We start from the raw sequence: 16084 nt of genomic DNA on the forward strand, positions 1-16084 counted from the left end.
TCACTCAGTCTGGCAAGAAAGGGGTAAAAAGCCAAGTCACAAGAAATGGAGGAAAAAATCAGGCTTTTTTAATATAATTTAACCCATGACTTAATATCATGATGTGCAGTGCCTGAGTCATGACACTAGGGTTTTTCAAGGTGGAACTACTCCTGGCTGGCCTAGCAATACATGACCCACAGGGAACACAGAAACACACCTTTTCCCACATCCTGTTACCCCACTTCCATCAGTCCCAGGAAGACAACAGAAAACCAGACCTATACAGTTGGATCCATCAGGGTTGCTGAAGGGATTCCCCATTTCTTGTTCTAAGATTGTCCCAGAAGTCTTAGCCTAATCCTTAAAATGCATAGGGCAGAGGAAAGAAATCACACATTAATTCTAAGAATAAGGTGTCTATCGAAAGTTTCAATGCACGCCTCACAGGTGAGCTCAGAGAGAGGCCTGGGGGAGGAAGGAGTTGTTCAGGGGGGTGAGAGAGATGGATGATCTCATCCTATGCCTTGTTTGGTCACATCCCAAAGCTGTCAGGCACTCTGGGATATTGCTGGTGGGGGCTGGTTTGGCATGAGGAAATGTGGATGGCAGTAGCATCCGCAGTCCTGGCTGTGGACTGAATGTGGGGGTACTTAGCAATGCCTTTACAGAAAACCAGGGATGATTGTACCCATCAGCTGTCTCAGATGAGGGATCTGTCCCCAGGAGGTCCTATGCTGCATGTTGCTCATTACCAGGCAGTGAGAGTCCCGACAGGGACCTGGTGCAGGCAGCCAGGCTCTGCCTCTGCATCAGCCCTGGGGAACACCACAAGCTTGCCCCTACCTACCTAGGAGAATTTATTTTCTTCTTTTTTTCAGATTTTCAACTCCTTGATCCCCAACTCTTCCAACAGGCCTCTCTAAACAACACCCTTCCTTTCAGATGCTGATGCTTTTCAGCTGAGGAGACTGAGGGCCGGACCATAAGCCGGGTGTAAGTAAGTACAGCTGTCAACGCTAACTTACACCCGCTGCGAACTTCTCTTCCTTTACCATTTAGCAGAATTATATGACATGTCTTTTATCTCTCTCTGCTGTGTAGCCTGCTGTTACCCCTTCCTGGCCCCTGAGCTTCCGGCTTTGCTCTGAACTCCCTGGAGGTTTGCAGGATAAGTTGCTTATTTGCAATGTAAAGTGCCCCTGCCTGCCACAGCTCCATGCAAACAAACCCAAGAGAGACACATTTATCCTTACTTGTACAGCAAATCCAGCCCCATCTTTTCCTGGCAGCAGTTCGCTACAGCACACACTGCACACAACTTGCTAAGGGAAGAAACACGTCCCTTATTGGCACCACACAATCCAGGATGTCTCTGGGGAGATGCAGGGGAAGGAGAATGAGAGGACTGATCCCACAGAGACCCTGAGCTCTCGCCTTTCTCCTTGAAGCTGATGGCAATGCCTCACCACCCAGCTCAGCGCTGTGTAGACTCTGACTGTCAATAGGCAGGATACCATTAATGACTTCTTGTCGCTATGGTGATATCGACGGATGGTCCCCAGGGATGGTGGGAATTCAGGGAAAGCCAACAAAAAAAAAAAAAAAGAAAAAGTGGGTCAAAAAATCCTCCAGGAAAATGTGAGTTTGCCTACAAATGGGCAGTTGTGTGACATTCTAGATGAATTCAGTGGCACTTCACACCTCCTGACTCATCCTCCCTCTCACAGGAACGTGGTGTTCTTCAGAGCCAGTGCAAACACTCCTGCTCGCAGCAGGGCTCTGGCGCATACGCGCACTGCCGCAAGTGGCTTTCATTACCAGGCCTCATTTTTGCAGCTTCACCCTGGCAATTCATTTCACATACAGAGTAAAAATCTTGGCTTGGGTGAAATCACTTGGACCTGTGCCAGTGGGCACAGAGCCAGGATTATCCCCGGCTCTCAGGATGCCTTATCACAAGTGACAATTTCATTCAGCTGCCACGATAGCCACTGGGTACCCTCCACCTCTCCAGAGCTGCTTCAAGCATGGAAAATCCACTGTTGCAGAGGCTTTTGCTCTGTCTTCCTGAGGCTCCGTGCTGTGCACTCTCTAAAGGTGGCATCACGGGCTCTCTCACAGCTTCCTACTCTGCAGTATGCAGTTTGGAGTAATCTTTTACCCTTCATCCCAGCTGAAAAATGACCAGCATGGACAGGCTGTATTCCAGTCACAATTGAGCCCTCTTACCCTGCACAAGTTTTCTACACATTTAGGGCACAGGGAAAAACATTCCTAATTCAGACTGGTAAGAAATTATGGTTGGACTCGATAATCCGGTAGGTCTTTTCCAACCTGGTGATTCTATGAAATTAATGAAGAAGGGATAAAGTCCCAGTGGAACTCCCTCTTCCTCCGCACGTGCTATTGATCTAAGCCCACCAAGGGGGATACAAACTGCAATATGCCTTGCTTTGGAGGGAATTTTACTACAATTAGTAAATTTCAGAATATACTTCTTGTCCTAGCAAAGACTCTTATCTTTTTTTGCTGTGGTTTATGTCTAAGAGTTGCCCTACACCCATGTAAACTTAGCAGAGGACTTTTTACTCTGAACAGTGGTACTGCTCCAGGCACATACCACTCCATCATCTGGAGGGCACTCTTACTCTGTAAAGTTGTATTGATTTGCATCTGTTACTATGGAATACGTATATCATCGGGAGAGTGGTATCTATAGCAGTATCATTACAGTTTTGCCAGTAAATGCTCCAGCGTAGATCAGATTCAACACATGTGCCAGCTCTTCATCACGTTTGCTCAGATCCTTTGCCTCGGGACTGGAGACAAAATTACCCTGCCCTTCTCTTTTGCATATTTTGACAAAGGTATTTTTAATGGACTATGGAGTCTGAAAGCACTCTACATCAGAAACAGATCCCTAGAGGAAAATTCAGTTAGCTTCTCCTACATCACATGTAGCTGTTCATCAAATTTGTTGGGCAAGGTTCCTAAGCACATGGAGCCCTGACTGGCACTAGCAGAGGCTCTCCCATATAGCAACCCTTTGATCAGGCTGTCAGCATCATTTATTTGCTTGTGTTTCATGTTCTTGAATACTACAGTAAGTGATTTTTCCCAGTTGACTATCAGAGGCAAAGGCAGCTCTTTCAAGATGGATTTGCACTGCTTTCCTTCCCCTCCATTTGAATTATCTATGAAAGTGATTGGGGGCAGGGGGTGGGGGCAGCGGGTTGTAGCTTCTTTTGCCTGCCTGCCTGTATTAGAAGCTTTAGGAACACCAATAGCCGGAGAATCCAGTTGGTATTCTCCTGGTAGGAGAGATGGTGGCTTGCAGTTGGGAAGCCTAATTGCTCTGCTTGACCTGCAGCTGGCCAGGATGGAGAGTCAAGAACCAGCTTCAAGATCCTGCCTTTCTCCCAGCTAGGAATGAGGGGATGTTGGGGCTGAGTGCTATGGCTTGAAGAAAGGAGGTATCGCCACAAACCAGTGGGGCCAGACAGGTACAGGAACTGGTTTATTGCACTGGGAGACAGAGGAGGCTATAGGAACATAGTAGCTTCTTGAAATTGGATCTCTGCCTGTGAGGAACTGCTGTTCTATTGTGTTTTCAGCAATTATTTTTTTGCTAATGACTCTGTGACTGCAGAGAGATGGCAGCTGGTGAACTGCCCAGTGCAGCTCAGGCCTCAGCAGAAGTGGCCAGTTTGGACAGGGCAGAAGCTCTGGGTTCCTCCACTTGGAGACACCAGGATAAATGCCTCTAGGCAGAAATCCCAACTCTGGAAAGAGCACATAATCTAGAGGGCAACTTTCTAAATGTAGTCGGCCCTAAACAACTGGTCATCAGAGGTTTCTCAAGAGTAGATTCTTTACATCAAGATATTCACCGTAAACAATATTAAATACATTCAAGACAGGAAAATCATCTCTCTGGGCTGTCTTTGAACCCAGCTGGGCATTAACTCTAAAGCGACCCTACAGGAATGGGATTTGGAGAGATCAGACCAGAGGCAACACAGATCCAAGTGATTTCTCACCATACACAATCCTGACCTCACCTGCACCCACGTGCATCGTTTCATGTGCGGTTTACTGGCAATGTTATTAAAGTCACCATTCAGAAACAAATTCTATGACAGATTAATATCAGCACATGTACTCCCAGGAGATGCTCCTAACCACACACATGTACTTTAAGTTATCAGTATTGACAAAGGACTCTGTCTCTTTGGTGTTCCTCTACAGTGAAACGTGGCGGAAGAGGCAGGCAGGACATGACCCTTTTTTAGAGCCAGATGTAAGAAAACGGTTTTGTTTGCTCAAATGCACTGGATACTTCCTGCAAGTAAGCTGCATCTTCTTGTAGTGCAGGTTAGACATTGCACATGTAAGATTGTGAGAAAAAATAAGAAAAATGCAGCAGTTCAGCAGCTCTTTATAAGTGAGGGAGGGAGAAGAGCAGTAAACCAGACCCCTTCTCCCTCTGTTGTAGATCTCAGGTAATAGCTACAACCCATAATCCCCATGAGGTCAAGCGTGAAGGAGACTCTCAGAGTCACAAGATACCCCATACCCTCTCCTAGGCCACTAACTTGCTGCAGAGTCTGAAGCACGCTGCTCCCCACCAGTTCTGGGCTCTGTATTTCCTTAGCAATCAGAGTGAGATATAATTACTTTCATGCTGTTCTGCAAAATGTTCCAAGTGTCTCACAAAGGTTGCTATATTCTTGTTAATGTGTTTTTTTTTTTTTTTTTGGTAACTGGGAAAAAAAAGACACAGATCACAGCAGCTGATGAAAGCCATTGCAGGCACATTTAAATTACTGAGGCACGACTAAGAGCAGAACCAAGAGCATCACGGCTGAGCTAGAGGCCAGCTTTCTTACGATAACTTGACTCCTGCAAGGCACTGAAAGTCTGCAGCCTTTGTAATTGTCTTGAAGTACACACACCTACCTGAAGCTGAACACTCTACAGCAAGGACAGACAGAACCACACTATAGATACAACTTGGTAATATCAATCAAAAGAGAGGAAATACTCCCTATGCAGGCCCACAGTCACTCACGGGAAACAGATATGAATGCTTCAAAAACACCGTTTTTAAGGAGTACTCTGAGAAGCTAGAGTGGGGATGCTGCAGCCAATGTGGTGGTAAGGTTCTCAGGCAATACAGCACGTCAGAAAAAGATTTAACCTCGAGGTCATAAATACTGCCCATCAACAATTCCTGCATGTAGCTGTAACAACTCAGAAAGTTTAATTACCACTTAAGAAATGGAAGACAAAATGAGCTATGTGACCTTTCCCACCCCAGATCCTGTAGGTCAGCATTATTTAAGACAACTGGGATCCTGAAAAGCTAAACATTAGTGTTGGCAGATGAACAGATGGATGGATCGCTGCCAGCATAATCCATCTTCCCACTTGCCTCCGTAGGACTGGGTGACATTCAAAACTAACTACTTCCCTGTGCAAAAAGAAATTAATGCAATGCAACGGGAAGGCTTTAAAATGGACTCATCAGCTGGCAGGACCAGTGGCAAAATGCTTTATGACTGCTGTTTAATACTGCAGTCAAGGCTGAAAACAAGAGACATCAGGCTGTGACAGAAGTAAGGAATGCAGTGACCACAGTGGATTTGCAGGAAGCCAACACCTGAGGAAGCTGTAAAAATCTGACAGGATGCTGTCATTTTTCCTTCATGTATAAATGTTCCAAATCTAAATAACCTTTTAATCTGAGCAGGTGAAATTATAGTATTATCATCAAAGGAGATGCTCTGTCTACAGTTTCATGAAAAATTTCCATCTCCGCTCAACTCGGATTTCTTTTCTTTTTGTTTTTGCTTGAGACTCTATTAGGAAATCCCCCAAACACTGAAAAATAGAAAAGACTGAGGTTGATTTCATAGCAGATATCTGAATGTGGTCAGTTACTGTGCAGACATCAGCTTGCCTGATGACAGATGGGACTTGGTCCAGAGCTTTCAGATCCAGCTCAAATACCAGCTGCCTGAGCACAGAGAACACTCCTGGTCCCTGACCAGGGCAGGCACAAGAAAAGCGATGATGTGCTGCACCAGAATCATAGAATCACCATATTGGAAAAGACCTCTTGGATCATCGAGTTCAACCATTCCTATCAACCACTAAACCATGTCCCTGAGCACCTCGTCTACCCATCTTTTAAACATCTCCAGGGATGGTGATTCAACCACTGCCCTGGGCAGCCTGTTCCAGCACCCGATGACCCTTTCTGTGAAAATTTCTTTCTGATATTTAGTTTGAACCTCCCCTGAATCATGCTGCCCTGCCAGACAGAGGGCACTGAAGCCTGCAGACTCTCACATAACCCAGGACTTTCTGATCCTCAGTGAGGATTCAAAAATAGAATGATTTCCTTCCTCTGCTAGCTGTAGCAGACTGTTCTGTCAGCTATGAGATTACACGATTTCTCAAAATTGATACAAATAACTCTAACATGTACCTTTGTGCCTGTAGTGCCCCAAAGGACAAAGATCTCTGTCTCTGACTGGTCTACAGCATCACCCACATCAGATACATTGTGGGTTGGGTTATTTACATTGGCTGAAGTCTTCTGGATTTTCTGCATCTGCTGGCAAACATCAGTACTGATGACAAAGTCAGGCAGCCAAGTGCAGAAATAACCCCAATCAAGATCTGAACCTGGGACTCCAGGAGAATGAAGCTACCTAACTAACCCAATGCAGTATCTGGCTTTGCTGAACTTGCCTGTGTAATCTGAACCAAAAAAGCACTCATTTCCATTTACTATTGCCCATATGCCACCTCTAAATATACTTACACATTAGCATTTATGCAACGTTCAGTACAAAATCCATATGGCTCCTTTCAGCAAGCAGGGATAGCAAGAAGAGTGAGTTGCAAAGAGAGTTTGGAGAAGAAACTTGTGAAAATTTCTTTCTAAGCACCATATACCACCTGTTGCAGATGGACAGTGGAGGAAGAGTTGTTACAACCTGTTCCAGGTGGACCATGGGTTTTTTTTTCTCATGAAGTTAAAACTGATTTCTTTTATATGTAATGTCCACTAGTGATCCCTCTGGAACAGAAGTTGTGTGGCACAGCAGATCCAGGCCTAGGCTCAGGAGTGTCAGAGCCTCTAGCACAATTACCCTGACCAACCTTATCTGGGATCTCCACACTTGTTCCTGCTGCATTTGAGTCCTTGCCCTGGTCCTTGCCCAAGCTATGCTGTACATATACTGATTCTGGCCTGGCCAGCTTGACTTCTTCAGTGACATCAGAGCTGTGTTGGAACTACAACTTTCTCCAGGGCTTGCTGGACTTCTGGCTGAATGAGGGATCACTCTGCTCTTCCCATGGGGGCCATTTGGACTATACTCCATGCCCAAGGCAACCAAGGCTGCTGTCTCAGCCTGCCCTGCTGCCTGGCTTCCACCTCATCTTCCTTCCCAGAGACATTCACTCTTACTTGCTCCTTGACAAGGAATTTTCTGAGCCCTTGAGTTTGGTGAGTATTACTTCCCTAGGTTAAACAGAAGAAAGAACTGTTCACATGGAACAAGAAAGTAGAAAATGAAGAGTTTTCAAGTATCCCATGCAGCAACCACTGTCAGGAGACCGTCCAGCATGCAGGAGCAAAGCAACTTGAGCCTGTCACTTCTGAATGGCAAATCAATTCGCTTGTTAACAATTTGCTTTAACAGATAAAGGGTAAAAATGTGTTCGCTGTCACTGCTTAAATCACAGAAAAAAAAATGTAGCAGCCAATTAACGACTTCTGGATGATGCTTACCTTAAACTATCAAGACTACAAGACCACTAAACCTTCACCTCCTCTGAAAATAGAAAAGGCTACAAGCCTGTAAGAAACTGCAGTCAGAGTGGTAAATCAGGGGCCTCGTGCTGCTATTACTCCCAATATTATAGATGACAGGTTCTTAACTCCAAAAACTGCTGTACCCCTTGTAGGCACATGTTACGTTAGACTGCATCTTGACAGATAACAAGGAATCGATCACAGAATAAAAAACATAGCTGGTTGCTTAGTTACCAATGATCAAGACACAGTTATATTTGCTGTGTGCAAACACAGCCCAGTGCAAACCAATTATCCATCATTAGGACACTAAAAATGTCAGTTTCAGAGAGCTGAAAACAACTGTGAGCCAGGTAATAAAGGAAATCTGAGTAGAAAAATACAAATAATAATTGGGAGCCTGTTTTTTTGCTAAATGCTCAAATAGCCACAGTCCTGAAAAGTAAATATATTGGTTTGGAAAAAAACAGGATTTTTGTTTATTGGGAAAGTGAAAGCAAGCGTGTTACGCGTACAAACAAACACTGGGAAACCAGAAAGTAGTAAATAAAAGTGAGAAGCTAAGAATTGCACATAACTAATTAAGGGAAAAAAGACAGAGAGAATCAAAGAGCTTCAGGATTAATGATGGCGTGAAGGAGCTGAAGTATGCTGGGTCCAAAAAAGAGCACAGCGTCATTCCAAAATGAAGATGAACTAATGCGTGTAGCAGTGACATGAATGTAGAGTAAGTAGAAAGCTACCTCTGCCAACTGCTCAGCAATAACTGTCCTGGGAGCTCGGCAACATTAATCTGAAATGATTCATAGAAACTTTTTTTGTTTGAATGTCAAAACATGAGATACAAGTGGCTTCAGATTTAGGCCAGTTTGGAAGACATTTTATAAGAGCGGCACATTCCTGTTGGCTGGGAACAGAAGCTAAAGTAAAGCAGACTATAGAAAGCTGCATGATTTCATAGTCAAGATATTTAACCTCTAGAACAATTATTTGGGGGCTGTGACAATTAGTGGGAATGGCTTGGGCACAGGAAACAGCCCTATGTCTGTGTGAGGCAGCCTAGAAGAGCCAGCAGGTGCAACGCTTGCAGGGATCTGCAAATGTCCCTCCCACTTCTGCAAGCAGATATACGGATATTGCTATTTAATACACTGTGAGGAGCTGCACTCTTGTTTCTCACAATTAGGTGCTATTCTTTCATGTTTCCTCCCCAAAGATCAAATCATTAAATCTCCAATAACTGTGACCTGCCTTTAGCAAGGTCTGTCTTTCATGTATCAAACTGAGCCTTGCTGTCAGATCCATGGATGAGCTGCTGTACTTGGATGCCTTACCAGGAGCACACGCTCATGAGAGTGTGCACCACATAGATGCTGGCAGATTAGATGCTCTGGGGCTAACCTGCACACTGAATTTGTCACCATGGCTGTAAACAATTCATGCTCAGTACTGCTCGTGTCCATCCTCTCTTCTTAGCAGTTCATCTTCCCTTTCCCAAAAGACATGATAACAAAAGCAGCTACAGAGGTTTCTGTGTTCCTTGCATATGCTGTAAAGCACAGCTATGCTATATCTGATCATGTCCTCATAACAATTTAAGCTCTCTGAAGACAGGAATAGTCAGGGCTGGATGCAGACACAGTAGAATTTGGCGTAGGTGGAACGGTCTGCTCCTCTCCAGTAAAAACTGCATGTCCTGTGTACAGGAAGGGTTAGGGCCATAAGCACTAAACCCTCTGCAAGTCCTGGGCTGGAGAAATCCCCTGCACTGAGTAACCTGCAGTTTACAGAGCAGAAGAGAAAGGAGTAAATAGGTCAATCCATCTTCTTTATGCAACACAGCACAGTATGGTAAAATTAAATTCTATAGGGGATATAGAACATCTTTTTGCCTGTGACTCCATTATGAGATTGGTTCTTATTTGGCGAGGAGAGCAGAAGCACAAACCAGACTGAGCAATTTTGAGGTTGGCAGCAAACAAACGCAGAGAAGCGTGTTCTTGCCTACTCAAGAGATACACAGAAAGCGCTAACAGTGCTTCAGTGTCACAAAGTATTTTCTGTCGCTGAGTTTGAGCATAAGCTGAGGGGAAGACAGGTTGCAATGGCCACCAGATCAACTTTGCATTTGCTGTGGCAGCTATTGCACTGTAAGAAGTTTACTAGCAGCCTGGAAAGGATGTATGCAGCGTACCAAGAGATGCTGCTTGCATGTGTATTAACAGTTGTGCATGGCAATGCATGTATGCGTTACACGTAAGATTGATTCACGTGGATGCTTACTAAATGGGACTGGTTCATAAACACCACAGTCTGCCTGCTCTGGAGAAATATTAGAGACATATAAAACATTTCATGAGAGTGAGTCTGTGTAAAAGATGGGAAACGCCTCTCTCCACTGCTGTGAGTTTCAGGCCATCTGTCTTAAGGGTTACACTCTGCTCCGGAGGTCAGTGTGTGGCAGCTGAGTCCATTTCTGCCCATGCAAAGCCATCCTCCCTCATCCTCCTGAGACATGGGGGATTTCTGTTGCCTCTTCTGCCCACTGTAGATCTACCCCAAATTAACACTGTCTGCTACTAATCTCTTGTTAACTATCAAGGCCCTTTAGATATATAAACCTGGACCAAATGAAAAAGTCCCCAGGAAATAATGGGCTTACCTCATCGTATCCCAGCTGGCAGCACTGCCGAGTACACGGTGGAAAACTTGATTTATTAAAATTAATGAAGGAACTAGCTAGTCTTGAATAATTCATTACATATCAGCTGCTGCTGAGGTAACAGGAGCTCAGCAAGAACCTCTTTAGCTCTGTACAGTGCCTAAAATCTTTAAACAAAATTAAGTCAAAGATTGGCTAGTTAAAGATTGAAGGGCTTTCTCCATGTGAAGTGGGAGGCTCTGATTCCTGTCGCTGAGGTCATCCAGCTGCCATCTACGAAAATCACCAAGGTCTCTCAAATAGAAGCCACCTGGCTAACACCACTGATGTTTGCCAGGGCACGAAGCATTCTGCCTCAGCCATCAACTTCTGCAGATTATAATGTATTTGTTTTTCACAATTCTTACTGATGCCAGGTTTAGATATTGATATTTACCATAAGCTAGAGATGTCTGAGGGTGTTGGCTTGCTTTTCTGATCATTATGTATGAAAATAAATCAGCCGGACATGCAAAGAAGCAGGCACTAGCATCTGAGTATGCAGTTCTTGAGGTGCAATCACTGATGCTGCTCAGTGCTTTCGTCAGCACTGGCAGAATCAAATTACCCATAGCCTGGGCAGTGTCAGGGCTGGATTTTGGAAGCATGACAGAAGCCATGGAACAGAATCCCACTAACTTAATCTAGTGCCACTTGATGAAACAAGGGCTCTTTTTCAACTCTGCTGAAGTCAATGGTAAAACCTGTGATAAATGTGTAAAAGCAGCCGCAAAATCAGGCTCTGTAATTAGATGGCTGATAATTCTCTTCCTGTATGTCATCCTGCAGAGGTCAGTGGAACTATAGTTAATAAAGAAAGAGGAAAAACAGATAAACGCAATGAAGACCCTCCTGCCTCCCAGCTGCTTGTATGGCATCTCCTAATGCAATCACAAAACCCCATCACTAACTGCAGCTAAAGACCCACACACAAGTCCACCACTTTCTTTTCAGCTGTTGATGGCAGGAACTGGCCCCACAGGCAGTGCCATGGCCAGTGTTGGTATTGTCCTCAGCTCCAGCTCGGGTTTGCATTGCCTTGCTTTGCCCCCCACTAGGCACCTAGGAATTTGTAATGTGCTGATGGTACAGCAGCTCCGGATTGTATTAAGACAGCAGGACAAGTCAGCCTTTGACTCAAGATCTTGATGAACAGGGAGAGATCCTGATGCCTTGTTGATTGACTTAAGCCAGATTTTATTTCCAGATGCCATTCCTGCTTCAGCCAGAGCAGATGATTTTGGCCAGGCCTCAGCATCTCAAGTATTTTGGTAGAAGCACTCTGATGTAGGCAACTGGCACTACCAGACATTTGACCTAGCCCCAGGAGACTGCCAGTTTCCTCTCCTCTCCAAAAATACCAATCACTTTTGAGAGTGTTTTAAAAATTAAAGCCAATTCCTCTTGCCTTGAAACGGAGGCAGCACTTTCTCCTCTGTTAATAGCTGCTCTGCGGAGGTCACAGAACATTGATTTATGTTCCTGAGCTTTTTGTGGAGGTAGGTTAAGATCATCTGGAGAAGCCACAAACTGATGTTGTGACTTCTCACCCTGAAGTGTGCGAATGAAGCAAATATTGTAACTCTCACAGCTGCAGGTTGGGAGAAGTTGGGAACAGGATGTAACCTGGTAACATGTGAGATTGACGTCTGGTCCCTAATCTCCTGGGGTCCTCCCAGAGAAGACATTTCAATTGCTTTGGTTTAGCTCTGGTATCTGTAAAAAGAGATAAAAAAGCCTACCTTCCAGCACCTGTGAGAATTAGGCCCTTCCTCTCATTGCAGTCTTTGAGCATCAAGGAAAGTCGGGTAAGATTTCCTAAAACTGATGTATAATTATTTGGAACTGACTGAACTCTGGGACCTGTGTTCAAGTGCAACAGCCCCAAGCCACTGTCTGAGCACAAGCTGGCATGGCTTTAGCTACCTCAAAGGACAGAGGTGTCTTCGCCTCTCAAGCTGTAAGGAATGCAAGTATGTGGGGAAGAACAGGGCTGTGGTACCAAAGGATCAGTCCATGAAGCATACAGGTCTCTTTTTGTACACCACCAGGGTAACTGTGTGCGTCATCATGTCTTTGCAGCTGCTTTTGGCCTTTCACCATTGTTTTCTTCTCCTTTTCCTTCTTTCTGTCTTTCTTCTTCATTTTCGTTTTTCTTTAAACAGTCATCTGTTATCTTCCGGAAAGGGCATCTGACTAGTGATGATGCACAATCGCTCTGGGAGCTGGTTTAGGCAGCGTAGTGCCCTTCTGACTTGCCAGACAACAGCAGTTGCTATGTGGTCTCCTTTGCTTTGTTCCTTCAGGAGACGAGTTGGTATTTACAGCATTTTCCCTAAGCAAGGCATCATCCCTGAGATATGTTCACGCGAGAGTGCTTCAGGGAATTCCAGCTGGGAGGTGAGAGTAAAGGATTTCATCATTAAAAAAAAACCCAAATAAACCAACAAAACCCCACACCACAAAAAAACCCACAAAACCCCAAAGAATTCCTGGAGGAGATGCTGTTTTCTTCCAAGTGTTTCTGTGAGAAAGGGACAGTAAGAGAAATAAGGAAGCAAAAGTTTACCAGCTTTAAGACAATCCCATTTTTTTTCTCAGGAAGATACTAGAAGTCTTTTTCAATGAAAATCATTTGGGAAAGGGTGGAGGCTGGAGCCCATTCTAACATTCACCTGGCTTCTCCTTTCCCAGCCAAAACAGATAAAAAAGGTAGAGAAGGGCACAAAGCAGCCTAGTTCTTATTTGAGACAGTAAGGGAGGCAATTGGTGTAAGTCAAAAATAACACAATTCTGATGCTTCTGTTAAGTTTTTTCTTTTTTAATTTTTTTCTTTGAAAAGTTATAAAATTGATCAAGCTGGCTAGGACTTTGGGGACATTGGTGTGGCTGAGCTGAGATCACAAAATGGTCTGTAAATTGATTGAAGAGACACAATTGTCTTGCCTGGGTACGACACTGAGGGAGCAAAAGAGCCCTTCTCCCAGTCCTGCCCTCAGTGGTGGTGTGCTGAGGGCACACTCAGAGCCGCTGATGAACCCAGCTAAGCGTTAATCTTGATTTAGGAAAAAAAAATTTTAAAAAGTTAAATTTTTTATTTTCTCTAAGGCTATGGTGGAACTAAGCAAAAGTGTGTATTTGTACTGCTTTGCCTAAGGCAGCATAAGCACCTCCTCTGGTGTATCACTAGGTCCCCAAAGCTTTTGCTCGTCCTAAATGAATGGCAAGTACCCTGGGGATATGCTGCCAGGCACAAGACGCTGTGACACCGCTAGGCATGACAGTTGTCCATGCAGAAGGGTCTGCAGGATTCTGCCCCGAGCTCCCCAGCATGATGACATTTGGGATCTGACCCCCAGTACCTGATATTTTGCTGTACCTCAATTTGCCTCAGTTTTTCTGTGGTAAATTTTTGCAGTGCTATTTTCTAATCTTCCAAAAAGCATTTTCCTGATCTGTTGTCCAGTATCTCTCAGGAATCTGGTGACAGCAGTTCCTCACTGTTCTGGGGCCAGCATGAGCGGGATGTTGGCAGGTAGGTGTACAGGATGGCTTTGGAGGTGAAGGAGGACAGAGGTGGACTGAAGATTTCTGCCACCACAATGTTCTGGATGTCATACAGAGCAAGGTTTAGAAACAAAACTTCTGTGAGATGGAGATAAGGGGGTAGTGCCAGATTCAGTCAAGATAAATCTGAGGCTTCCTTGCAGCTAGAGCATCCATGCTAACATGCAACAAATGAAGACTGTTTTGATGTTAATTGCCTGGCTGCTTTGATTTGATATAAGCTTCTAAGTCCTAAAGTCAGCTGTGTGACAAGACGAACTGATATTTACCTCTTATCTCCTTTTACTTTGGCTTGCCCAGCGCTGCATGCTCGGTACATCTTCCCATGCATTAAAAATAGTCCACAGAGTCCACATTTTACACCTAAAGTGACTGTTCTGGCTCTGAGTTGAGGCAAACCTACTCTGGCCCAAATTCAGCTTCTGCTCCAAGGTACGCCTCCAAGTCACAGATAACCACCATCATTATCCAGGTAATGATCACTGAGCTGCAGGGCTACTCATTGGCAGTGCAATGACTGCACTTGGATCCCTGGTGGCCTCTGACGATGTGGCACTTGCACCACTCTTGCAAGCAGTCAGTGCACCACCGCACTTGCTGAGAGACACACTGGTCTCATGCTGTAACAACACATGGAGCTAGATGATCAGTGACCAGGCAGCACTGTTTTGAGCTGGGAGGTTATAAGCATGGCTGAGGACGAACTAGCTTTCTAAGACAGGTCTTGGCACACTGGGCTTCCTGCTGCAGAACATGCCAAGGGGCTGAAATGCAGATGGGTGCAGGATTGCTGAGTAAAACTTCTGCCTTTCTCCTTCCTTTCTGCTTTGGTTCTTCACTATCCAAGATGACATAGAATAGGAACACCACGGGGGACAGAAACCACCCTCACTGCTTCTCAGCGCTGCACTACCCCAGGAGCTAATTAGACTAGGTGGAGCACCAGGTCTGCAGCCAGGCCCAGTAAGGAGCAGCAGTCTGTGTGCTGCAAACCCAGCATGTGGTTCCAGGCTAGGGCTGGCCAACACTCGCACCAATGTACTGGCACATCCAGCCTAGCTCCACTGGGGTGTCTCTGAGCCTGTGGAGCAAAATCCTGCTTATGGGACTGCAGGTTATCTTGCAGTCACCCCTGTTACAACCAGCAATTGTCTCAGCCTCCTTATCTCATGCTCTGGTAGGGGTTAGTATTGAAAGAACTCAGGTTCTGTCCGCCCTCTCCATTACAGCTTCAATGATGTAAAAAGCAAAGGAAAAAAGACATTATATACTCTGCATCAAAGAGTGTCAGGTCCTTCTCTAAAGAAAGCAGGGGAGGATCCCCCCGTAGAGTGCAGTCTCACACCACAAGCTTTGCTGTCAAGTTCCCTCATTGGGAGAGAGGTCCTGAGCCCAACTGGTCCTTGCACTTCATACATGGAACAGAAAGGAAGCTGGGAAACCTGGACTATTGCATGTAAAGAAGCAGTAAAATGGGCTTGAATTTATCCTGACTTACATAGATGTAAACAATCAGATCAGAAGCAAGCAAAGGTACCTGATTTTTGGGTACTGCCAGAGTGAGGATGACACTGCATGGGGTGCCAAGGGAAGCCACAGTGAAATTGGCCACCCCTTTGAGCCATTTACCACATCACGAGGCAGGATGAATCAATAATACATATTGAGCTGGGAAAGTTAATCTGCATCCAGAGCATCATAACAAATTAAAAGGAAATAAAATCAGTACAATTCCATTGGCTCTCATTACTATCACAGTGGAGACTAATTAAAATCCATGAGCCAAATTCAATGCTGGAAGAACTCTCCTGAAGCCAAAGGCATCGTACAAGGGCATTGCTTTTTCCAGATGCTCTGTGTTTCAAACAGCAGCAGTAATGGCAAAATGGGCAGAAAGGAGAGGGCAGGGTAAGAGGGGAACTTATTAGAAGACAGGCATCCTGCTTCTTGCACTGCCCCACCTGGAGTTATGCTGTTCGCCTGCTGCTTGGGTGCTCGATGGG

This window comes from Phaenicophaeus curvirostris, chromosome 7 (assembly GCF_032191515.1).
Source record: "Phaenicophaeus curvirostris isolate KB17595 chromosome 7, BPBGC_Pcur_1.0, whole genome shotgun sequence".
In the NCBI taxonomy this organism is placed as follows: Eukaryota; Metazoa; Chordata; class Aves; order Cuculiformes; family Cuculidae; genus Phaenicophaeus; species Phaenicophaeus curvirostris.